General features: G+C 52.0%; 1 protein-coding gene across 2 annotated transcripts in view; it reads right to left on the reverse strand.

Annotated features, from left to right (window-relative positions):
• Positions 1–26,134, reverse strand: part of SBK1 (SH3 domain binding kinase 1) — a 49,923-nt gene that overhangs the window by 21,031 nt on the left and 2,758 nt on the right. The window contains exon 1 of one of the 2 annotated variants that reach the window (XM_069486762.1): positions 3,295–4,026. The exons of the other annotated variant lie outside the window; for it this stretch is intronic. The gene's annotated coding sequence lies outside the window, so the exon portion shown is untranslated. Of the gene's footprint in view, positions 1–3,294; positions 4,027–26,134 lie in introns of those variants that run through there. 2 annotated transcript variants of the gene reach the window in all.

The following is a 26,134-nucleotide window of genomic DNA, read 5'->3' on the forward strand; positions in this document are numbered from 1 at the left end:
TAGAGAATGTGATATTTCAGTGACTCCTGCATCTAGGCCCCACCCTCCTGCCTGACCAAAACTTAGAACAGCTTGGACTCAGCCCTAGAAAGTAAGAACAAGAAGGAAGTTTGCAGCCAAGGGAAGCTTTAATCCAATTCTCCTCTGGACAGAAGGGTAAACTGAAGCCCAGAGAGCAGCCCTCCCCCAAGAGTCCCCAGTGGGACCTGTGCCTAGAACCTTGGACTTTTGCTCCTGGGCAAGTGGGACAGTGAAAACAGGTTTTTGGTGGCTGAATGCCTCTCGCACAGGGGTGAGGGTGCGAGATGGAGCTAGGAGTGGAAAGTAGGAGCAAGCTGGAAAAGTTCAGCTCACTTCACCACGTAGCCCTACCAACCCCGGACGGACACCGCTCTGTGCATGTTCTAAGCTGCCACGGGGGAGACAGGGAACACCCGTATGTGCAGCACACACAAAGGTCATCCACTGAGCAAACATTTTTCTACCCTCTATCCTGGGACTGCAAACCCAGATGCCAGCAGCGGGGGCAGTAGGTCATATATAAATGAATGAATAGGTCAGGTGGGGCCTGGGGCGAGCTGGAGGGCATGGGCCCTGTCCAAAGAAGGTGGTCATTCTTTGGCTCTGACAACAAAAACAAACATGTAAAATACAGTGGTGCTGGGTGCGGTGGCTCACACTTGTAACCCTGGCCACTCGGGAGGCTGAGGTGGGAGGATGGCTGGAGGCCAGGAATTTGAGACCAGCCTGGACAACACAGAGAGACCTCATGTCTAAAAAAAAAAAAAATTTTTTTTAATTAGCCAGGCATGGTGGTGTGTGCCTGTAATTCCAGCTACTTGGGAGGCTGAGGCAGGAGGATCACTTGAGGCCAGAAGTTCGAGGCTTCAGTGAGCTATGATCACGCCACCGCACTCCAGCCGGGGTGAGGGAGAGAGAGCCTGTCTCAAAAAATAAATAAATAAATAAATAAAAACCACTAGATCCACAGAAAGCATCTGGAGGCTATATTTTACAGCACGTGCTACACAATGTGCTGGGCTCTGGGTTAGAAAATGCTGATGAAGTATGGGCAAGACAAACCCGGTTCCTGTCTCCTGGGGCTCAAGTCTACATGTGGAGACAAACTCTCACAGCAGTCAGACACATGCCACCATCTCCAAGCCACCAATTCATCAACCAAATTCAGCTCTCTACTACGTGCCAGCCCAGGTCAGCTCAACAAGGGAGGTGGAGGCAGAGAGCGGCTCCTGAGCTATTCTAGAGTGGGGCTTTTCAGGTCGGGGAGTGGCATGTGAGAGAGGGGAAGAATTAGAGGACACGGAGGAGATGAGCCAGGAGCAGAAGAGGGTGACTGAGGAATAAGAGGTGATGCCTGGGGCCAGACTGCAGAATGAGTGCAGACTCAATAGGGAGCCACCGCAGCTTAATGAGATGGGGAGGTCCTACCCCCTGTTCCCCTCTGGCCTTGTAGCAGTTTTCCTTGGTTACAGTGACTCAAATTGCTGCTCTTTATTAGCCTCTAGTTCCGTTGTCTTGCCTGTGGGGTGTGTGACAAGGTCCTGGGCTCCTGCAAACCCACGGGGGGCAATGAACTTCTCCAGAGATGGGTAGGACACACCTGGATGCTTCTCATGGCCCAACTTCCATCTGCATCCGCCCCGCCAGCTGCAGAGCAAGTGGCTTGCTCTCTGCCAGTATCTCTGGGAAATGTCACACGTTTGCCCAAGGTCACCCAGTCTTCAGGGCAGCTGGCTCCCCCACAGCCTGTGGCAGGGGGCTGCCTCAACTGTCCTTAAATTTGAGGTCTGGCCTGAAGCACCCCTCACCCTCCTCTCCTGCTGGTCACATATTCACCCTTGAGTCAACGCCAGCAGCAGATGGGGGTGGGGACACTAGGTGCTGGGAAGAGGGGAGAAGATGAATCAGCTGCCCAGGCTCAGTGCTCCCAAGTCTGCGGCAGGATGGGGACCAGGTGCCTCAGGTGTGGGGTCAAGAACTGGTTGGCTGGATCTGACCAGGTGCACCTCAGCTGGCCCAAAAGGCATGGCCTGGGCAAATTGAGAACAGCCCATCAGGGCTGAAGTGGGAAAAAGGACCCTGCCTCCAGTGCATGGTCCACCACAGATACTACCTTAAGGTGTGTTGAATGAATATCTAAACAAAGGAAGTACTGGTGGGGCTCCTGGTAACCAGGGCCCTGCCTTCCTGAGCCTCAGTTTGCTCATCTATCAAATGGGTTCAGCATCACTGCTCGCCTGCAGACGGCTCAGAGAGAAGAGACTGGGAAATCCCAGCAGCTCAGCGTGGTCCAGCCCCTTCTCAGGCTCTCTGATCCAGAATTTCAGGGTACAACATCCCCCACGGCCCCTTAGCTTTCTCATGAGCTGCAGGGTCCCCAGAGTTCAGGACCTCACTGAGGGCCAGGCTGGGGTACTGCTTTGTGTATTACCTGGAAAGCTAAAGCGAGAACCTGGACTTGCCCCCAGGCTGTCTACGACATACTGACCCAACCTGGGTTTGGCCCTGGGTGTTTCAGAGGTCAGGAGAAGGGAAGGCCTTGGGCTCGCTGTCCCTGGGGCATATGGGGACAGAAGGTGCCCTGACCTGAAATGGCTTCTTCATCTAGACTAGCTCCCCTCCCCAGAAACTAGCACCTCACTTTGGGAAGGGCTTGCCCCTTCCCTATCCTGCAGAGAGCACAAAGTATGGCCTGGGTGAAGACCCCCACTGTGACCTGGGTGGGGGGCAGTAGAGAAAATAACGGATTCCCACCCATTCTCTCAAACACACCCCTTCCCTGCTCTGTCACAGACAAAGACACACACCCAAAGCCCCAGTCATCACCCTGGGCCACATACTGCAGGCCCTCTCACCTGTGGACACCCCTAAATTTTCTCCTCCTATGGGGGACTTCACTTGAGAACTCAGCCTGGCCTTGGGGGGACGGGTATATAGACTCCAAAAACCTAGGGTCCAACACGCCAGATTCACAGCTTTTGGGGGGGACTCCCCACCGTCTTCCTCCCACTCCATGGCACAAGGGGCTTCACCACCACTTCCCCGTGGGGCCAGGGAGCTGAGCCCAAACCTCAAGGCTAGGGTGTAGGGTGGGGGAAGGGAGAGGAGGAGGGGGCGGCTCCTCCAAGCGAGACACAAAGAAACGTCCTTCAGCCTCGGCTCCATGGCGACGCTGGGGAGGGGGAGCGCACCCAATACTTCCTTCCCCACCTGCAGGGCTATAGGGACCTCAGTGGCCACTCACCTGCCGCCCCTCACCTGGGCCCGGCTTACCTGGGCTGGGGCCGCGGGGACGCCGCGGCAGGGGGCCTGGGCGCCGTCTCGGTCTTCGTCAGCCCGGCCCGGGGGGGCTCAGGGCGCCACAATCATGGGCCGGGATACGAAAGGTGCCGCAAGGGGCTCAGTCGCCCCAATCCTGGAGCTTTGAGAGGGCGCCACGAGGCTTCTTGCTGGTGAGGGGTATTTTTTGCTGTCCTCGGGTCCCTAGATTTGGAATTTCTGTGTACCGGAGTTGGGGGGGGGATTAGGATCCTCTGATCTAGGGGCGTTCTGAGCTGGGTCTTCGTGTCTTGAGGTGTGGAGTTGTAACGACCAGGATCTTGGGAGGGGGTTCCCGCAATCCCGGACGGGGGGCCCTGCGTTCTAGGTCTTGGGGGGCCCAGGTTGAAGGGGGGAGTCTTCGCGGCACCGTAGAGGGGTCGCTGTCTTCTAAATGCAGATGAAATCTCCGCTTCCCCCAAAGGGGAGTCGCTCTGTGTTGAATCTGGAGAGGGCCCCCCTCTTTCCCGAAGCTCGCTGGATCCTGGATGTGGTGGGGGGACCCCCGCGCTCCCCGGCTGCGGGGGCTAGCTGGGTCCCGGCCACCGGCAGGAGCTGGGAGGAAGCCCCTCAGCCGCTGGGGGGCTCCGTCGCCGCCGCTACGAGCAGCCCGGCCCTGCGGTCCCTGACCCCGGCCTGGCCCGGGCTCCGGCTGCGGCTCCGGCTCGCGCTCCGCCTGGTGCTTGGGCCTCGGCCCCGGCGCCCGCCCGGGCTCCGCTCCATCGCGGCATCGCGGCTCCGCCCTCCGGCCGGCGCGCACCTGCCCGCCTGGCCCGCGGCTCCGCCCCCCGGCTCGCGCGCCGCCGCCCGCCCCTTTGTCCGCCCCGCTCGGCGCGCGCCCTCGCGCACGCGCACTGGCCCGGCGCGCGCTCGCCCTCCCGCCGCCGCCTCCAGCAGCGCGCCGCGGGGCGCAGATTCTCCCCTGGCAGAGGGAGCCGCACGCGGCGCCCCTACCCCGCCTTCCGGCCGCGCCGGGTCCTAGCGCCCGTGGGCTCCCTGTGTGTCCTCCCAGCCCCGCTTTTCTAGGTCAGAGCCCACGAGGGGGCGAGAACGAGGTTAGAGAGGGCTCGGGGGAGTCTGAGAGGGTCACCTGGTCCGGCTTGTTGGCCCCTGCGGGACCAGACTGCCCCAGACTGTCCCAGTCTAGGCTTATGGGGCGGAGCCTGTGTCTGTTTCAAGGAGGGAAAACAAATCCAAGCCCTGCAGTTGGATATGCATTCATTCATCCCTCTGTCTGTCTGTCCGTCCGCCTGTCTGTCCAGCCATCCATCACCCACCCATCCAACCTATTTCTAGCGAAACCTCCAACTAACAGTCTACTGGGGAAGAGGGGGTACACTTGGGCCTTGGGGGTCAGGTCCAGCTCAGGTGGCGTTTGCAACCCCTGCTGTAAACAAGAATTCGGCCGGGAGAAAGGAGATTCTGGACAGAGAGGTAGCAGCAGGTGTACAGGCACCGGGTGTGAAGGAGTCATTATCTGTGCCGTAACCGGAAATTGGTGGCCTGGATGAAGAGGGGTAGATGAGGACAGAGATGAGATAGGGACAGCTCGTCCTTCGTGGCTCTGTTCTCTCTCTCAGCCTCATCCCGGCTGCACGTTCTTTCCCTCGTGAGAAAGCCCCCAGCACACCCCATACCTTCCCTGTTTCCTCTAAGCCTTTGATTGGGTTGTTTTGTCAACCCAGTGTAATCTTCCCAACCACTCCCATTGTTTCTAGAGCTTTTAGAGCCAGTGATTGTAAACGCAAGTACCTACAGGTCTCATAAATTAGTCGCTGGGGTCCTGTGTAAAGTGATAGGGAGCAGTGGAGATGAGACAAACAGGGGGCCTCGTGGGCTGTGTGTGGCCAGATGATATTTCAAGAGAAGCAGGAAATCCATATTCTAACATGAAATCTTCCAACTCTTAAGTGTTTGGAACTAATTCCCCAAAATCAGAAATACCGAATGGGCCAAATGAGACATGCTTTCGGGAACAAATCTGGTCAGGGGCCATCAGTTTGCAACCTCTGCTGGTGAGAACATTGCCTCGGTTCCTGACTTGTCTTCCTCCTACCTCTATCTAGGCTCTTTTTTCTAGAATCCCATTCCTTTGTGACCACTAGCTCTATAAAATACAAATTGAATTGGGTTGCTCTCCTACGTAAAACTGCCACGGAGTCCTGTGTACCTGCAGGGTACAGTCTAACCTCCTGGCACCTACAGCCCTTAGCATTTGGAGCCTGCTTACCATTTCCCTATTGAGGACCTCTCTTCTCCATGTGGCCTTTATTCTGTTTTTTCCTTTCTTTCTTTCTTTGTTTCTTTTTTCTTTCTTTCTCTCTTTCTTTTTGTTTTTTTTTTTTTTTGGAGACAGGGCCTCCCTCTGTTGCCCATGCTAGAGTGCAATGGAATCAAGATGCCCTGAAAATATGCCACCCAGACCTCTGCCTTCAGGAAAAGCAATTGACCAAGGGCAGCAGCTGTGAAACCCATGGGTGGTTCACCCAGGGGGCTCTGGTTGGTTTCCCATGAGCTAATGCCAGCCAAGGCACTAGGACGCACCTCATGCTTAGGGACACAAGGCTCCTCTAAATGGGCAACTTTGGATCAAGGGCTCCCCCTTGGCTTTGTGGACACTTTCTTAACACCGCACGGCAGGCTAAGACTCTTCCTACCCCACCTTCCTTACTTCTGTCTCTCTCTGCCCAGTGTTAGATCTACTGCTGTCTGAGAGTCCTCCCAGCCTCCTCTGGCTCCCTCTCCATTTCTCCCTCCCAAATGTTTTCCCTAATAAATCTCATCCCACCTTGCCTGCTTCGCAGAGGACTGAACAAACACAACGTATCTGAAGAGAGGAACGAAAGCAGCTGTTTGTAATGCTCTGGTCCTTTTTTTCCTTGACACCTGGGGCTAAACCATTCTTGCCAGCTCACAGGTGTGTATCCACAGCAATGCTACCTTCCCAGAGAGCGGGTTTTGATGGGTGCAATTTAGATAGCAGCACACAAAGATAAAACTTGGCCATGATTTTCATAGCAACACAGAAGAAACACTGGAAAACAGAGATCTACATTTAGATTTCCTCTGCCCAGAGCCCACAACCCTCTTCAATAATGTCACGTCTTTGTGCTCCTGGGCAATTAGTCCCTGCTCCCTGCACAAGGAAACGCGTGAATCCAGGGACCCTAGGGACTTCTGATTATTATGTATGTTCCCTTTGGCTACATTTTATATTCGCTGGATATGCCAGAAGTTTCTGCTACTGTTGGAGGGAATGAGGAAGGCATTGCAAGAGTCTTTCCCTGTCTTCTAGGATCTGTACATTGCAAACTGTATGCATTTGGGTAACTCTACTGGCTGTACTGGAAGTAATCTGTTAAGATATTGTATTGGCCATATTGATAGACTCCATGCTGGGGGAAAACGATGGCGTTTGGGGATTACCCCAGTGTGTTCTGTGATGCTCGTTAGTGCCATGTCCCCTGTCATGGCAGAGAGAAGACATTCCTGGCTCGCTGGTCTGCATTACCATGGTCTTGTGGTACAGGAAGAACCCCCACCCTCACCCCACCCAGGGCCACTGGCAGACACAGGTCAAGTTATTGCTGATAAGAAAAACCAGGGGGTCCGCCAGAACCCAAGACGCATCAGACAGAAGATGGCTCGGCAGCTCGGGATGTACGGCAGCTGGAGGCGCTGGATCATTGACTCCCTCAATACCTTTTTGGAGAACATATTCTGAAGTGAGAAATGCCGTGTTCCAGCGGGAGTGCTTAATGAGCTCCCCAGTCCCCAGGTCGACATACAACTCTGTCACTGTGGCCAGCAGGACACCACTGATGATGGGAAGTGCCCTGTGATCGCAGTGCCCAGGGAGAGAAACTGCTTCTCTGTGATAGCGCAGAGCTGCTGAGCTGCTCGTACTCGGGCCGCTTTGAGCTGGAAATTCTGTTTCTTGCAGCTGAAAGTGTGCCAACCCGAATGAGAAGGACAGCCCTAAAATCCTGAGTGGGTTGCCCCAAGGATGGAGTCCAGGAAATGGGGCTGGGAGGGGTGTAGCAGGAATTCATTTTTACCTGTCATGTTTTGTCTTTTTTTTTTAATTAAAAATATCTGATGCAGGCTGGGCAAGGTGGCTCACGCCTGTAATCCTAGCACTCTGGGAGGCCAAGGCGGGCAGATTGTTTGCACTCAGGAGTTCGAGACCAGCCCGAGCAAGAATGAGACCCCATCTCTACTAAAAATAGAAAGAAATTATCTGGACAACTAAAAATACATATAGAAAAATTAGCCGGGCATGGTGGCGCATGCCTGTAGTCCCAGCTACTTGGGAGGCTGAGGCAGGAGGATTACTTGAACCCAGGAGTTTGAGGTTGCTGTGAGCTAGGCTGACGCCACGGCACTCTAGCCCAGGCAACAGAGCGAGACTCTGTCTCAAAAACAAACAAACAAACAAACAAAATATCTGATGCAAATATAATAAAATGTTAACATCGATTCTAGCTGTGGATACGCACACATTTAGACTTTTGTGTGATTTCTTCCACTTTTTTCAAAATAATTAAAAATCATTCAGCAGAAGTGTCTTAAAATGGGATCTTAACAAACAGGAGGAGGAGGGAGGAGAAATGAAAATTTTCACTCTATGATTCTGTTTTTTTTCTAAAGCCAGGTCCAAGAACCAGCTAAAATGGCCTCGTCTGTCACACTCTGGGCAGCACTAGGTAATAGGTTTGTCTCCCCTGGGACTGCAACACAGACATACTGCTCACGATGGCCCTGAATGCCCGTGCCCAGGGCCGGGTGGTGGCTGTCGCTCTTGGAAGTCACGCAATGAGGATCTGATGGGTCTCGGCCCCACCCACGCTTATCGAGGGGGAGCAGGGAGCATCCTCTGGAACCCTCAGAACTGAGGCAGGATTCCCAGGGCTGGTTCAGTCCCAGCTCCTTTCACAGGGATGGGTCACCAAAACCATCCCCAGGAATTGTAGACATTTGGCAGGAAACAAGCGCTGTCTAGAACACATCCCTAAGGGTCTGGCTTTAATGATGTCCTAGTTTGGGTTTCCCAGAAACAGACCCTGAGAAAAGGATTCCAGAGCAAGTAGCTTATGGGGTAGATGGTCGGTCCCAGGTGGGGAGCGGAGAAGCAAAGCAGGAAGACAGTGACAAGGGGTGTGTTACCAAGCAAGTCACCACGGTGGGCAACTGGAGGTTAACCCCAGCAGGGAACTCTCAGAGACAGTGCAGAACATACTTCTTGGAGCTACCCATTCAAGGGCAAAGCAGCTGGGGTATTTATCAGTCACTTGGGAGATCTCCAAGGCAGGGAGCATGTCGGGGGCAGTGCCAGAGATGTGGGCAGAGCAGGTCTTCAGGAATAGAGATGAGGACACTGGTGGCAAGTAGAAGCTGGGAAGGGAGTGAGGGACAGGCTGTGTCTGCCACCGATGCCTGGTGCTTAGAACAGTGCCCTGGTGGGTCTGGCACGATGCCCCCATCTTCCAAGTGGAGCAGACAGACCTCTGTCATCCAGCATCTGTCCCCCGTCTTCTGACAACAGAACCCCAGTTTCCTTTAGGAACGAACATTCCTTGACATACCCTTCCCTACTCATTAGGGGTTCTGATGGCGGGGCTCACCTGTTTGACTCTAGGGATGGTCTTGTGACCCAGCCTCCACCAACCAGTGCCCAACAGCCTCCTGGCCACGGCTGTTATTTCTGAGATGGGTCTATGGCCCGAGCCAGGCCGGTAGGACACAGGCTCTCTTTCCATGGCACTGAAAGGCGGTCGGATGTAAGCCTGGGGTTGCTACCATCATGGAGGCCACAACCAACACAGCAGACAGCAGAGCCGAGAAAGGCAGAATCCCTGTTCTCATGTGAGCCCCTTGGTCTAGCCATGCCCAAAGACTCTGGACTTTCCACTTATGTGACCCAATAAAGTCCCTTTTGTGCTCAAGTCAGTTGGATTTGGGTCTCTGTTACTTACAACCCCAGGCTCTCGATATTATGTGTCAATGTGGGGTTCGAAAGTGTTGAAAAATGCAGGAGTAAGTTTAACATTCTCTCTTCTGTCCCACATCATCACTGTTTCCTCGGCATCCTGGGGTGTACAAGGGGATTCTCAGAGGAAGCCCAGCCTGCCCTGGAGCAGGAGGTTCGAATCCTCTGGAGTCCAGCTGCTGCTTCCTAAGCCTGATTGTTCCTGGGGCCATGCAAGGAACTGGGGGTTCACAGCTGAGCAGGTGGGCCAGCTGCCCGGACTGCCATGTGGGGCCTTTTCCCTTTAAGCTCCAGAGGGAAACCTCTGGGCCAAGACACTCATTCATTCCTGGGCACCTCTACTGCGAAGGCACTAGGATGAAAGGACAGGCTAAACAGCACTGTCCTTGCCTTCAGAAGCTTCCAGCCTAGCAGGGGTGACACTGCACTAATCATACCAATAAACGTAAACTTCTGACTGAGACCAGGGTACAAAGGAGAGACAAGGACTGGGGGCTTCCTGGAGGAGGTGAGGCCATGCTGAGTCTGAAGGGTGAGCAGGAGCTGAGTGGGTCCCTCAGTTGTGGGTACTGGTCATCTCTCCCCAAGCCTGCCTGGCGTCTTCTCCCTCCTGCCTTGGAGATCTTGGGCTCCTCAACTCCGGTAAGTCCTGCCTAATGTCTAACCTGCATCCTGCCTGCTGCCTGCACAGCCCACTTTCTTCACTTGGGTATCATGGGAGGTAAAGGTCACCTTCACTGAGCATTTCCCTCCTAATGCTTTTTGGGTCATCTCCCATCTCAGGGAAGGGTCTCTAGACTTTGGGCACCTAGGATACCCTGGCACTTTCTCAAAGGTAGAGTCTTCCCCCAATGGGGAAACTGAGGCATGGAGTGCAGAGGTCCTGGACTAACAAGGCCAGCCTCTTCCTCCCCCTGCAGAAGGAACGGGACACCCTGTCCTGAGTCCTTCCTGCTCACTTCTCATCTCTTTAACCTCTCCCAGGCTCAGTCTGTTCCTGGCACCTTCCAGAGCTGTCCCCCCGGAATGTCCCTTCCCCTCCTCCAGCTCCTGGCTCTGTTCGTGCCCACACACTTATTTAACAATCACACACTTGTGCCAGGCCAGGTTCTAAGCATTTTACACAAATTAACTCATTTAATCCTTACAGCAACCCTATGATGTGGTGCTCTCATTGTGTATCAGAGACAGAGAGGTTGAGGAGTTGGCTGAAGTCACACTGTAGCTGGGACTCAACCCAAGACCCTAAGCACCTCCCTGCCCGGCCCTCCCCACCCCACGCCATCCCCTGCCAGCCTCACCTACTCCCTGCTGATTCCACTGTGTCCCGTTTCCATCCCTCTCCCCATCCACCTGCCTGTCCCCATTTCCATTCCTGCCTCTGGGCTGCTGCCTGGCAGGGGCGCTGTCCTGGCGTCCTGGAACCAGGGGTGGGAACAGCATGGAGGCCTGGGTGCTGGAGGGGCCCAGCCACACCCTGCTCCACTCCCAGCCTGGGGAGGCTTGGCTGAGCCAGGGGCCTGGAGGAGGCAGGCCGGGTGGGAGCAGTAGGGGGCTGGGTGGAGCCAGGCCTGCAAGCCCTAATTAAGTCAGTTAATTAGGAAGGGAGGAGAAGCCTTGTGGGAGTTAATGAGCTTGGCTAATTAGGTGGATCCTGGAGAATGGCTCGAATTCTAGTGGCTGGGGAGAGACAGGGGCTTAGCCACAGTGGAAGGAGGGGGGATGAGATGCCAGGCACCTCCCGTGTCACCAGGGTCCATCTGAGGCCACTCCAGGGTCTGGTTTGAAGTTATTTATCATCAGGGTCTGAAGCCCTTACCAGGGCCATGTATGACATCAACATCTGAGCCTGACGTCACCACCAAGGCCTGGCCCCTTGTCATCCATCCCTTGGGGGGTTCAATCTAGATCCCCTTTGAACATTTCAGGGAATGGGGCTATAGACCGAGCCCTGACCCTGGGACCCTTCAGAGCAACCGCGACAATCCCTGTGATCCTGTGATGCGTCGGGAACTACGGCTGCCACCCACACTTCCCCCGATATTTCAGTTGGCAAAGATGTCCGCACCCTCTGTCACTATTGGAAGGGGGGTGACAGCTGCGGCTCGGGGACAGAGGGGCTGGCCCTGGCACATCTCAGCCTGCTGCTCCCAGTGCAGACGCATGCAGGGCCAGAGGGAAGGCAAGGGAATGTGGTCTCTAGGCCTGGTGCCAGTCACCTTGAGGGTCACCAGCTGTCCCAGGAGCCTGCAGGCTCTCTCCTGCTCGCCCTGTTTCTCTCTAATCTGGGATCTAAATAACCGGGGACAGAGCAGTTACCACTGTGAGGTGTGAGTACTTGACCCAGGGCCAGTTACAGAAGGAGGGGGCACAGAGAAATTTAAATGTGGGCCTTTTGTTCAGAAAGCAGCAAAAAGCTTTTTCTTTCCTCCCAAGGACTCTCTCCCAGCCTGTCATGGTGGATTTTATTTCCTGTTCAATGTCACGCTCCCGTGGGCACAGGGACACTAGTGGGACAAGTGCAGACCCTCACATGTGGCCAGGGCCACGTTGCTGCACACCCAACACCGATCCTTCCCTCACCCAGGTGCCTGGCAGCCAGGGGCAAAGGGCAGCAGCAGCGGGTGGGGGCGGGGTGGGGTTGGGGGACTGGGGGGGATGGGGAGAGTGTAGCCGAGGACCTGCCCAGGGGAGGCGGTGGGCTGTGCTCGCTCATGGAGTAAGGTAGAGGCTCCAAGTCCCTGGCACACATTCCACTGTCCCATCAGACTTCCCGTACAAAGCACACGCCCTGGTACCCTGTGCTGGTCACGTGCCCAAGAAGCCAGCCCCGATAACCCCCACGACCTGGTTGGGTCCTCACAGCTGCCCTGCACACTTGGTACTGCCAGCGCCCTCCTTTCACATCTTTGCTCCTTCACTCAGTTACCAAATATTTACTGAGCACCTCCTATGTGCTGAGCACTGTTTGCAGTGAGCAAAACAAAGCAAAACCCCTGCCCTCACGGAGCCTCCACTCTAAGGGAGGGAAGAAGGCAGCCGACAGAAGAAATAAGTGAATGATTATGTTTCGGGGGGGTTAGTGCCAGGGAAGAAATAAAGCTGGGAAGGGGGAAGTGCGCAGGAGATGGTGACATCTGAGCAGAGACTTGGAGGAGGGGAGGGAGGGAGCTGTGCAGATAAGGGGCAGGAACAGCCAGTGCAAAGGCCCTGAGGCCTGAGTGCACTGGGAACGTCCAGGACCAGTGTGGAGGCCGATGTGGCTGGGAAGCATGGGAGGAGATGAGGAGTGACAGAGACAGCTCGTTCAGGGCCACCATGGGCCTTTGGCTTTGACTCTGAGTGAGGTGAGAATGGCTGGAGGGCTTGAGCAGAGGAGGGATGGGGTGTGTCTTGGGGTTTAAAATGCTCCGCTGCTGCCATGGGGAGGACAGACTGTGGGCTAGGTTGGAAGCAGAGAGACCAGTGAGGAGGCCACTACACCAGGCCAGGGGGAGAAATTCGCAACTCAGCCCAGGGCAGCAGGCGTGGAGGTGGTGAGAAGTGCTGGGTCCTGGATCTGTTTGGACACAGCCACCAAGATGTGCTGATGGACAGGGCAGTGGGGCAGGGGGCTCTGAGAGGACACAGAATGACCCCCAAGGCTTTTGCTCTGGGCACCTGGGCTATGAAGTCCTTTGGACAGCTGAGGACACCAAGCAGGTGTCCCCCGGGATTCCTTGCCCCAGAGGGTCTTCTCTCATTTCTGGGACACCCCACCCCTCCAGCTCTGCATTCCTAGGTGCTTGGGACCAGCAGCTGCAACGTGGAAATGTATACACAAGCCTGCTTGGGCACAGATCCCCCACACAGGGTCACAGGTGGAGGTGCTCGCAGGGGCCAGGAAGGTGCCATGAATGGAGGACAGGACCTGCGCAGGCGCAGTGGTGAACCTGAGAGCCCTGGCCTGTGTGTGGGTGTCCCCCCAACCCCCGGCCCCGGCATTGAGCCCACTATTGCTCCGAGGACTCAGGTTCTTGGAGCTTCCAAGTTTTTAAGAGAAGTTGGAAATCTGGATTTTGAAATACTGGCAAATCATTTGAAAAGGTCAGAGCAGGTTACATGCTTCTGTGGGACCAAGGATAAGATGGGGGGCTGCTCTTGTGCACCTTCTGTCCATGGCAACCTCCACACCGGGGGTCTCTGAGTCATGCCAGCCGCAAACCTGGGAATGCAGACACCCCTGGGGTCTGGCTGCGTGGGTCAGTGCTTGGCTGGTCTAGGGCAGGAGAAGGGGTAAGGGGCAGTTACAACAATGGCTGGGAGGAGCCTCTTGGGTGCTGGGCAGTGACACTGCCCCAGGGATGATGTAGTTGCCAGGCAAAGGCAGCTGCTGGTCCCTTGGGCACCAGGGCTCGAGAGCGTGAGACCAAAGCCAGGAATAAGCCGAATAAGCCACAGGGCGAGGTTTGTGCTCAGACAAGAGCACCAGCAAGGCTGAGCAAGAAGGGAAGGTGACAGGGCTCCTCTCTTTCCCTGCCCCAGAGACCGCATCTCTGCCCCCTGCAGCTGGCGACCTCATCCACCCTCAGAACCACAGAACCCTCGCTGTACCCATTTTACGGCTGACCAAACTGGGTCACAGAACCTTTAAGTAACCCGGCCAGGGTTAGGGCCACATGACCCGGAAGTAGCTGGCCTGGAGTAAGACACAGGGGTATGTGGCTGCAAACTTTGATCTTTGAACACCGAGGTTGGCAGGACAGGGGCCAGGGCTGCGGCCCGTCCCCGCGTGTGTGAGCGCAGCGCGCCCTCTGGTGGCCGATCTGCCGCCATGCAGGACGGGCCGAGGGACCGCTGCGGGGCGCGTGCGCGCTCTCTGGCTGGTGCCTCTGTCTCTGTCTCTGTCTCTGTCTCTTTCAACAAGCACGTTTATTATCTGGTTCTCCAGGGGAAGACCACGCCATTTCCATCTTCTGCTCACCTGCGACCCAGGACATTCAGCCGCCCCTACCCAGCTGGTCCACTCAAAGCCCCTGTCCCTGGTTGAGGCTTCTACGGCTGTGCCAGCCGCAGGGGACCTTGTTGCCGGTTTGTCTCTCCCCCAGCCCCCTCTGGCACAACCTTTGTCTGCGAAGGTCTCTTTGTCTGCACCGTGGTTCTCAAACTCTGCTCGCGTTATAATCTACCGGGGAGCTTTCAAAAGCCCTGCTGGGGCTCGGTGCGCCATCACGGACCGGCACAGCCCCCCGGAGAGCACCCCGCCCGGGCCACCGCTCCTGCCGTCGTCCCGCCTGGCACGGCCCTGCGCCCGCTCTCTGCCCCCTCCGAGCAAGCCAACGCTGCGGGGGGTGGGTGGGGGGTCCCCTCTCAGCTATCAGTGTCCCTTCTCATTCAGGGGCACAGGTCTCTGCGTGCACTCGGCCCCGCCCCACAGCCCGGCGGTGCCTGCCACTTGCCTATTCCTGCCATCTCCGAGCAACGCTTCTCCAACTTTACTTTGCCTGTGACCTCCTGGGGATCTTGGCGAGGCCAGAGACGCCGCGCGTCTAACCAGCCCTAGGGGCGCAGACGCTGCGGCTCCGCAGACCCCACTCCGCCTGGCAAGGTCTCTCCTCCCACCGCGGCTCCCACGTCGCCGAGAAAGCGGGCGGATCAGACACAGCTCCCCGGCCTCCGCCCGCGAGCCACAAGCGCACCTCGCGCCTCCCTCCTGCTCGACCTCTCCCCACCCTGGGCCGCAGGACGGCCCTTCTCCCGAGCAGGCCGGGCCCCCACGAGGGCTGCGGGGACTTGCTTCTTACCCTGCCCCGCCTCATCCCCCTGTCCTTTCTCCGGGACATTCTCTAGGGCCCGCGGCTCTAGCGTCTCCTCCTGACCCACATCACATTTCTTGCCTCTCCTGATCTGCAGAGCTTCATGATGGAGTTGGCTACATTGTCTCTGCCCTGCCGCCTCCCAGTCCCTTTTTTTCTTATCTCCGCTTCTCTAAAAAAAATAATAATAATAATAATATATATAAAATAAATATACTTTTAATTTTTTATTCAAGTTAAATGTACCCATAGTTTAGAATCAATTAAACAGATGGCCCCACCTCCACTGCCCCCTTAAGGGTAACCAGCCCTTTTAGCTGACGATTAGTCACTTTTACCACCGCCTTTCCTACGTGGCAGGTTTACATTGTTTCCTTTCCAGTTTTAGGCGTTACCTACCAGCTTCCCACTTTAGGAGAGGAGAATTTAGCTCCTCACATCCAACCCTCACCCACCCTCCCCACTTCCCATCCTCACCCTCAACATACAGTTGCATAATTATATCAGTCCTATTACTAATGTTTACATATTGTAGAAACCTTATGTACAGCCCTATATGGAAGACGATGATTTCTTTCCCTTTTCCCCCTTTTTTATAATGGGCTTTATTTTTTAGAGCAGTTGTAGGTTTATAGAATAGTTGAGCACAGAGTCTTTGAATCTACCAAGATGAGATTTCCTTTTTGGTTCTATACTCTCTTTCCAGAGCATTACAATCAACACATTTTTTGCCAAACAAGAAATAAATTTGTTTATTCCTGTAGCGTAAAAATCCTTGCTTCGTGATTTGACGAACTCTTGCAAAGCATTTTCTGCATGCTGCTGGTTGTGGCAGCGTTTTCCCTGCAAAAAGTTATTGAGATGCTTGAAGGTGTGGTAGTTGGTTGGCGAGAGGTCAGGTGAATACGGCAGTTGAGGCAAAATTTCGTAGCCCAATTCCTTCAACTTTTGAAGTGTTCGTTGTTCGGTGCATCTCATCAATTTGCTGAGCATAATTCTCAGATGTGATGGTTTCGCCGGGATTCAGAGAGCTGTAGTGGATCAGACCGGCAGTGGACCACCAAACAGTGACCATGACCTTTTTTGGGTGCAAGTTTGGCTTTGGGAAGTGCTTTGGATTTGCTTCTTGGTCCAACCACTGAGCTGGTCATCGCCAGTTTTAGTAGAACATCCACTTTTCATCACACGTCACAATCTGATCGAGAAATGATTGTTATTGCGTACGGTAAGAGAAGACGACACTTCAAAATGATGATTTTGATAAGTGGGTGCTCATGAGACACCCACCTATCGAGCTGTTTCGCCTTTCCAATTTGCTTCCAATGCTGAATGACTGTAGAATGGTCGGCACTGAGTTATTCAGCAACTTCTCGTGTAGTCAGTTGCAAGAGATCGGCTTCGATAGTTGCTCTCAATTGGTCATTGTCAACTTCTGGGGGCCGCCACTGCGCTCCTCATCTTCAAGGCTCTCGTCTCCTTTGCAAAACTTCTTGAACCACCACTGCACTGTGCATTCGTGAGCAGCTCCTGGGCTAACTGCGTTGTGGATGTTGGGAGTTGTCTCTGCTGCTTTATGACCCATTTTGAACTCGAATAAGAAAATTGCTCGAATTTGCTTTTTGTCTAACATCATTTCCATAGTCTAAAATAAATATAAAATAAACAGCAAGTAATAAGTCATTAGCAAAAAAAAAAATAAAGCAAGGAATGTGCGTTAACGTGATGTATAACATAACCACATTTATTTAAGAATGTATTCCAATGTCAAATGGCAAATTTCAACAATGCTAAAAACCACAATTACTTTTGCGCCAACCTAATACACTGTTATTAACTAAAGTTCATAGAGAATATTAGGGCTCATCCTTTGTGTTGTACAGTTCTATAGGTTTTGACAAATGCACAATGTCACGGATCCGTCATTATAGTGTCATACAGAATAGTTTCACTGCCATAAAGATCCACTGTGCTCCACCTTGTCATCCCTCCCTCTTTGCCCCCAATTCCCTGGCAATCACTGACCTTTTTACTGTCCTTATAGTTTTGGCTTTTCCATATTTTCCACATATTTGTCATATAATTGGAGTCATACAGTACTTTTCAGACTAGCTTCTTTCACTTAGTAACATGCATTTAAGTTTCCTCCATGTCTGTTGGTGGCTTGAAAGCTCATTTCTTTTATTGCTGAATAACATTCCATTGTATGGACATATCTGTCGAAGGATATTGTGGTTGCTTCCAACTTTGGGCAATTATGAATAAATCTATTATATACATTCATTGCAGATATGACACCAAAAACGCAGGCAACAAAACCAAAAATAGACAAGTAGGACTACATCGAACTAAAAAGCTTCTGTGTGGCAAAAGAAACAATCAACAGAGTAAGAAAGCAACCTACGGAATGGGAGAAAATATTTGCAAACCATATATCTGATAGAGTTCATCTCCAGAATATATGGGGAACTCCTACAACTCAATAGCAAAAAACTAGTAATTCGATTAAAAAATAGGTTGAGAACTTGAATAGACATTTCTCCAAAGAAGACATACAAATGGCCAACAGGCATACGAAAAAATGCTCAATGTCACCACTAATCATCAGGAAAATCAAAACCACGATGAGCTATCACTTCATGCCTCTTGGGATGGCTGTTATCAAAAAAACAAAAGACAGGCCAGGCGTGGTGGCTCACGCCTGTAATCCTAGCACTCTGGGAGGCCAAGGGGGGTGGATTGATTGAGCTCGGGAGTTCGAGACCAGCCTGAGCAAGAGCAAGACCCTGTCTCTACTAAAAAAAAAAAAAAAGAAAGAAAGAAATTAGCTGGACAACTAAAAATATATAAAAAAAATTAGCCGGGCATGGTGGTGCATGCCTGTAGTCCCAGCTACTCGGGAGGCTGAGGCAAGAGGATTGCTTGAGCCCAGGAGTTTGAGGTTGCTGTGAGCTAGGCTGACGCCACGGCACTGTAGCCCGGGCAACAGAGTAAGACTCTGTCTCAAAAACAAACAAACAGACAAACAAGACAACTTTTGGCAAGGATGTGGAGAATTATTGATGGGAATTCAAAATGGTGCAGCTGCTATGGAAAACAGTATAGAGGCTCCCCCAAAAATTAAAAATAGAACTATCATATGATCTGACAATCCCACTTCTGGATATTTATCCAAAGGAATTTAAATCAGAATCTCAAAAAAATATTAGCATTCCTGTGCTCATTGCAACAATATTCACTATAGCCAAGATGTGAAAATAACCTAAATGCCCATCAACAAATGAATGGACGAAGATGTGGTATGTACATACAATGGACTACTATTAAGCCTTAAAAAAGAAGGAAATTCTGCAATATGTGACAACATGGATGAAACTAGAGGACGTTAAGTGAAATAAGGCAGCAGAGAAAGGCAAATATGATTCCATTTATGAGAGATATCTAAAATAGTCAATTCCATAGAATTGGTTCTGTGGTTGCCAGGGCTGGGGGGAGGGGAACACGTGGCATAAAGTTTCAGTCAAGCAAAATGAATAAGCTCTAGAGATCTGGTGTACAGCACTGTACCTACAGTTCACAATAATGTATTGCACATTTAAAAATTTGTTAAGAGAGTAGATCTCTTGTTAAGTGTTCTTATCACAATAAAATAAAATAAAATAAAAAGATATTCATGAGCAGTTTTTCTGTGGATATAAGTTTTCAACTCATTTGGGTAAATACCAAGGAATGCTTCATATTTTCTCCCATGCTATGTTTGTCTTCTCATTCTCTTGGCAGTGTCTTTTGCAGAGCAGCAGTTATTTATTTTAAATTTCTTTCCCTGTTCTGCACAAAAGTTTTGTTTTCCTGGGTTGAATAACTTTTTTTGGTGGAAGAGGGTACTTGATTTCCTGTGTGTTCATGCCTAATTCAACCACATTCTCTCCAAGTTGTGTGTATTTCTCAGAAGTTCAAAGACATTATTCTATCAGGTTCACCTTCCTGATGAAATCTCTTCTAGAACCTTCTGACTTATTCCACGTCCACTGTCCAGGGGGCCTCCTCTGGGATCTCCTTTCACCCTCATCTGGGAGATTCCCTTCACCTTTCTTTTGTGTTGGATCCAAGTTTCCTGGAGCCCAGGTCTTACTCTTTATTGTTTTTCTTATTTTACTTTTTCTTGTTCTACTTGGTTTACCTCCTTGTTTTAGTGGAACACATCCTCCAGTAGCTTTCCTAAAAAAAGGTGCATGGGAGGTAAAATTTTTGAGCTCTTGCAAATCTGAAAATATCTTTTTTCTATTTTCACTTTATTAGTGGTTTGGTTAGGTATAGAATTATAGGCTGAAAACAATTTTCTTTCATACTTTTGAAAACATAGCTCCATTGTCTTCTGGTTTCCAGGATTGCTGTTGAGAAGTCTGATGCCATTATGATTCTCAATACTTTGTAGAATTTTGCAGAAATTTAATGGCGAATTGGCCTTGGCATGGGTCTGTTTTTATCTTTTGGATGGTCACTCCATGGGCCCATTAAATCCGGAAACTCAGGACCTTCAGTTCTGAAAAATATTTCATTGACTATTGCCTCTCTTCTGTTTTCTCAGTTCTCTCTTTATGGAATTCCTTTGTTCAGGTGTTAGATTCCTGCTCTGTTCTATTTTCCACATTGTGACAGCTGTGGTCGTGCCTGCTAGGTTGTCCCTTCAAGAACGAACTTGCTATTCAGCTTTAAGGAGTGCAGTTGGCTGACAGCCTCCAACTATAGCAGCTTTGACATCTGCCCAGTGGGTTGAGCCAATATGAAGGTCTTCTTGGGCAGCCCCAGCCAATAACTGAGCATAGCAGGGACACCAGGGCCTGGCCATTTCTTCCAGCGTAGGGCTCCTCTCATGCACAGTCTTTGCTCTGGGGCTCCCTGCTGGGTTGGCCAAGACTTTGTTAGGTTTACATCAAAGTCTGAGGCTCTCTCTGCCCAGATCTGGTTCTTTCTCTTTTTCCTTTCACAGGTATCACATTTACATCATGGTCTGAAGACTCTCCCCACCCAATCTGGCTTCCTCCTCCTTTATTTTTCCCAGGCATTAGGGCCCCAGAACTTCTTGTACTCCTAACTCCATCTCAGCATCTGTATACTGGAGGACTCCAACTGACACATATGTCTTTATCTCTTTGCTCTATGCTATGCTCTGAATGTTTGTGTCCCCCCCAAATGTTGAAGTCCTCACCCCCAAGGTGATGTATTGGGAGGTGGAGCCTTCGGGAGGTGATTAGGTCATGAGGGAGATCCCTCATGTCATGAATGGGATGAGTGTCCTTATAAAGAGGCCCCGGAAAGATCCTAGTTCTTTCCACTGTGTGAGTTATAGTGAAAAGATGTCAGTCTAAGAGTGTCACCAGACACCAAATCTGTGATGCCTTGATCTTATTTCTGATGCCTTAAACCTTTTAAACAAGTTTTCTATTTCTGCTATGATATTCTTAATTTCCAAGAAATTTTTTGTTTTGTTAATTCTAGGAGGTTCCCCCCACCCCAAATAACTTCTAGTTTTTGTTTCATAGTTGCAGTGTATATTCTTAAATCTCTAAATATAGTAATAATGGTTTTATTTTTAAGTTATCTTTTCCCTGCATATTGTTTCCTCCAAATTCTGTTTTCCTGTTTGTTTTGGTTCTCGAATTTCTCAAATGTTGATGTTCCCTGCTTGTCTCGTATTTAAGAAATTTTAAAAGTCATAGAGGCCAGGCGTGGTGGCTCGCACCTGTGATCCTAGCACTTTGGGAGGCTGAGGCAGGAGAAACGCTTGAGCTCAGGAGTTCAAGACCAGCCTGAGCAAGAGTGAGACCTCATGTCTACAAAAAATAAAAAAATTAGCCGGGCATGGTGGCATGCACCGATAGTCCCAGCTACTTGGGAGGCTGAGGCAGGAGGATTGCTTGAGCCCAGGAGTTTGAGGTTGCAGTGAGCTGTGATGATGCCACTGCACTCTAGCCCGGGCAACAGAGCAAGAACCTGTCTCCAAAAACAAAAACAAAAACAAAACAAGAAAACAACAGAAATCACAATAACGGTTGCGTGTGTGTCTTCGGGGGGGTGGGAAGGAAGTGTTGACTGGGGGCATGATGAAACTTTCTGGGGAGACAGAAATGTTCTACATGTGGATTGAGTTACACAGGTGTATACATTTGTTGAAACTCAATCTGACCACTTAAGATCATTGTAGGGGATATAGCACCTCTTATTTTTCCTGGATAGAGCTGGAACCCATTCTACTAAGTGAAGTATCCCAAGAATGGAAAAATAAGCATCACATGTACTCACCATCAAATTGGTTTCACTGATCATCACCTAAGAACACATTTAGGAATAACATTAATCGGGTGTCGGGCAGATGTGGGGGGGAGGGGATGGGTGTGTACATACATAATGAGTGCGATGTGCACCGTCTGGGGGATGGACACGCTTGAAGCTCTGACTCGGGGCGAGGGGCAAGGGCGGCAATATACGTAACCTAAACTTTTGTACCCCCATAATATGCTGAAATTAAAAAAAGATCATTGTAATCCACTGTAAATAAATTTTAAAAACTAAAAATACAATTATAAAAGCAAGCTGATGAGAAGCGCTGTGCTGGGGATGGGGGTGGCTTATTGACTCAGGGGTTCAACGTAAGGAAATTGGTTGGGCTGTTCCGCTGGGAAATCCCGAGGCCAGCACGCCTTGGTAATCTTTTCTTGGCTGGTCGGACTCTAAGATAAAAGGCAGAACAAATACAAACAGAGAGAAAGCAATTTGGAGGACACAGAAGCTGTGCAGGGAAAAGAAAACTAAAACAAGAAGGAACCAATAACAAATGGCTGACATTAATATATTTGGAGATTGAAGGGAGCAAACTCTGGAATCTCCCCGAGACTTCTGGAAAGTTGAGGCCGGACCCCATGGTTCTGGGAGCCAAGATGGGGGAAAAGGCCTGGGAAGAGGGGGTGAGGGGCCAGGGCTTTCCGCATTCAGGTCGGATACAGAACTCTCCCCTCATTAGCGCCTGGTGCCCCCCAGCTCAGAGACCCTGTGTCTGACCCTCTCTGGGGCGAAAGCTCCAGGCTTTGTCGGGGCGGGAGAGGCAGGGCCAGCTGTGCCACGTGGGGCAGGACGTCTGAGGGTTAGAGCCCTTCTTAAACCAATCCTGGTTTCAGCCCAGCTTTACTCCCATTTCTAGAAGGACCTAGTCTAGTCTACGGGCACCTTTTAGGGGGTTTTGTGGGGTGAATTCGGGTGCTCTTGTCTTGTTCCTCTACCAGCTCAGGGTTCACTGAAGGGACAACTTCCTCAGTCTGCTAAGTCGGTTACCACACGTTCTTCTGCCTTCCAGAGTCCAAAATGGTGTTGCCGTTGCCTCCTTTTCCAGCTGATCTGTTCCTGCTGATTTGCACTCCGGTAGGCAGAGCGACACCCCTCCCAAATGTCACGTCATAGTCCCCAGAGCCCGTGAATATGTTGCCCTCCATGGCCAAAGGGACTTTGCAAATGTGTGTTCAGGACCTTGAGATGAGACGAGGATGTGAATTATTCAGGTGAGCCCACTCTCATCGCATTAACCCTGAAAACCTCTCCCAGCTGTGGTCAGGGGCAGCCATGGACGCTCGACTCAGGGTCAGAAAGATGCACCTGGCTGGAGGGAGGGAGCCACGGGCCAGGAGTCACCGGTGCCTTCTGGAAGCCGGAGAAGTCCTGGAAATGGATTCTCGCCCCTGTAGCTTCCAGAAAGAGCTTTCTACAGCAGTCCTATCAACACTTTGCTTTAGCTCAGTGAGACCTGTGTTCCTGCTGATATATAGAACTGCAGGAATTAATGTGTTTGGTTTTAGTCCACTAAGTTTCTGGCAATTTGTTATGGAAGCAATATAAGACTCATATGCACACCTTAAAAAATATCCACTCACTATTGTTTTAGTGGAGTTTAAGGACACAGAAAAATTACCTGTGTGTGTGTTCAATGCACCATCTGTAACTAGAAGTCACCACTCAAACCTACTTTTGTCTCCACCCCTTCATGACATGTTCTTTTTATTTATTTATTGAGACAGGGTCTTGCTCTGTTGCCTGGGCTAGAGTGTCAGTGGTGTCATAATCATTCACTGTAACCTCCAACTCCTGGGCTCAAGCGATCCTCCTGCCACAGCCTCCCAAGTTGGCTGGGACTACAGGTACGCATGACCACGCCCAGCTAAGTTTTCTATTTTTTTGTAGAGATGGGGTCTCACTATGTTGGCCAGGCTGGTCTCAAACTCCTGGCCTCAAGTGATCCTCTTGCCTTGGCCTCCCAAGTGCTAGGATTACAGGCGTGAGCCACCGTGCCCAGCTTCATGACACGTTCTAATCAAAGACTTGTACGTGGCTAAATCTAGTCTGGCCTCCCTTGACCGTTCAGCATCTCTGACGCCAGAGGGCCACACCCTCCCTCCTTCTTGCCCCACTCTCCCGCTGGCTTTCATGGCAGCATGCGATCCTGGCTTCCCTCCTACTTGCCCAGATGCTCCTTCTCCGCCACCCTCACTGTCTTCTCCACTACATGAGCTCCGAAATGTGGGGTTCCTCAGGGCCCCCTCCTGGAGCCTCTTCCCCACCCCCCGCAGTGTGATCTCACGGCTTCCAACGGCATCTTTATGCTGACGACCCTGATGTTCTACCACCGCTGGGACGTCCTCCTCTGATATCAAGTCCTGCCTTGACATCTCCACTTGGACACCTCACCTGCTTCTCAAATTGAAAATATCTGTGGCAGGATTCTTGCATTTCTCACCAAACCTCTTTCCTCCCTGAGTCTTCTCGGCACCCAGGTATTTATCCAACCCCCAAGGCCCAGGGTCACCCTGACTCCCTTCTTCCTCTAACCCATCCGCGAATTCTGCGGATTCTGCCTCTGAGCGATGTTTAGAAGGCGTCACTCCCCCCATCTCCAACACCCACCCCCGCGTCACCACTGTGACCTCCACCCAATGTCCTGTGTCCACTCTGGTCCAACAGCCATTGATTCTCCCCAGAGCAGCCTGAGACGTAGTTCAAAATGCCAATCAGATTATATCACTTCCCCCACTTAAAAGCTTCCAAAGGCTTCCCAGTTCCATCTAGAACAAAATCCATTCTCCTGCCCATGGCCTACGGGGCCTGTGTGATCTGGCCGTTCCTGTCTCTCCCGCCTCACCTGGTCACTGTCCCCGTCACCTGCTCTGCCCCAGCCACTCTGACCTTTGTTCCCCACACTCTCGCCTGCCTCTGGTCCTGTGTTTGCTTGGCCTGGACTGCTGCTGTGTGTCCCCACCCTTCCCATGGCCGGCTCCTGCCCTGGGTCTCAATGAAACGATGAAACGTCCCGAACTTCCCTGGTCAAACTGCGCTGGTCGCACACGCAGTGCGATGTGCTCTAACAGCGGTGCGAGCACCATACCCTCGGCTTCTGTTGTGGGACGATGCAAGGGACAGCCCCGCAGAGAACACATCTGCATTTGTTGAAAATTTCCACCTTCTCAGATGAAACGTCCCGACACATACAAGGTGGGTGTCTTCTCCACCACGACTGGTGGTTTCCTTCACAGTGGGTTTTGAACTTTGATGACCCTATTTTTTGTTTCCTTGTGTTTTGTTTGACTCCCTCATCCGATGAAGCCCCAAGAGAGCAGGGATGGTGTTCTCAGTCCGGTTTCTGGTGCCAGCCCACTGAAGGCGCTCGATGGACTTTGTTGGGTGAAGGAAGGAAGGAAGGAAGGAACCCACTGGGCACCTATGATGTGCCAGATGCTTTCACATATACCAAATTGTTTCATCGTCATGACGACCCTATGAGGCTGTCCCACTGGACTACATTTCCCAGCCTCCCTTGCAGGGGGCTGTTCTGGCCAATGCACGTGGGCAGAAGCGAAGGCGGCTACTTCCAGCTTTGGCTCATAAAAACTTCATGTGTGATATCCACTCTTGCTCTTCATCTGCTGGCTGGATGCTGAAGATCCTGCAGTGGATTCTGAGGCTCTGGGTGACAGCAGAGTCACGACATGAAGGGAACCTGACGGTGTGGAGCAGGGTCTCCCCCGACGTCCCCCACTTGCCTTTACATAAGCAGGACGTAGAACTCCACTGTGTTGAGCCATTACAACTTCTGAGTTTATCTGTGACAACAACTTGCCTCACCCTAATTAATACACCAAAACACCACATGTAGGTGGCTGGCCAGCAACACCGTGGGTGACACTTTTGCTGATAGATTTTCGTCGAGTGCAGATGTGTTCTCTGCGGGGCTGTCCCTTGCATCGTCCCACAGGAGCCGAGGGCACGGTGCTCACACCTCTGTTAGAGCACATGGTGCTGTGTGTTCAAGGGCGTGCTGTTGTGTCCCGTTAGGCTGTGAGCCCCTCCAGAGAAGTGCCCGTGTCACGTTCACCTCTGGCCTCAGCAGCCAGTCCCCAGGGCGCCACAGGGAGAGTTTGTTGAATCCACAAATAGGCGAACAGATCACCTGCACCCCTCATTGCCTCTGTATCCCTGAAAATGCCCAGGGAAGTCCAACTCTTTAACTTTACAGAGGCCCAAAGAGAAGAATGACTTCCCCAGGGTCGCGCAGAAGCAGGAGGCGGCAGCAGCAGCCTGCCCCAGGGCTGTGAAATGTGGCAGCAGCTATTTGGGAGTGAAGCTGCTTGGCACTTTCCAGGGGCTGGAGAAGGCTGGGACAGTGGTCAGGGGCAACCACAGGCTCCTCTGAGCCCCAAGGTGACCCCACCCAGTCTCACTTCCCCACTGCCCCACTGGTCCTCCCCCGGCAGCAAAGAAATAGCCCAGAGCCTTCCCTCCCACCCTCCCCAGCCAGCACTGCCTGCTCCCGCAGCCTGGGCGGGCACATCACTCCGTATTTTTAGCTTCACCACCTGGCACCTGTGGTCACTGTCTCTGCCCAGCCTGGCCATGTCCCCTCCCAGGCCTTAAAGGGCCAGAGCCTGCCAGCTAGAAAGGAGACCAGTTCCTGCAAACATAGGCGGAGGGCAGG

This window comes from Eulemur rufifrons, chromosome 14 (genome assembly GCF_041146395.1).
Source record: "Eulemur rufifrons isolate Redbay chromosome 14, OSU_ERuf_1, whole genome shotgun sequence".
NCBI classification, from domain to species: domain Eukaryota; kingdom Metazoa; phylum Chordata; class Mammalia; order Primates; family Lemuridae; genus Eulemur; species Eulemur rufifrons.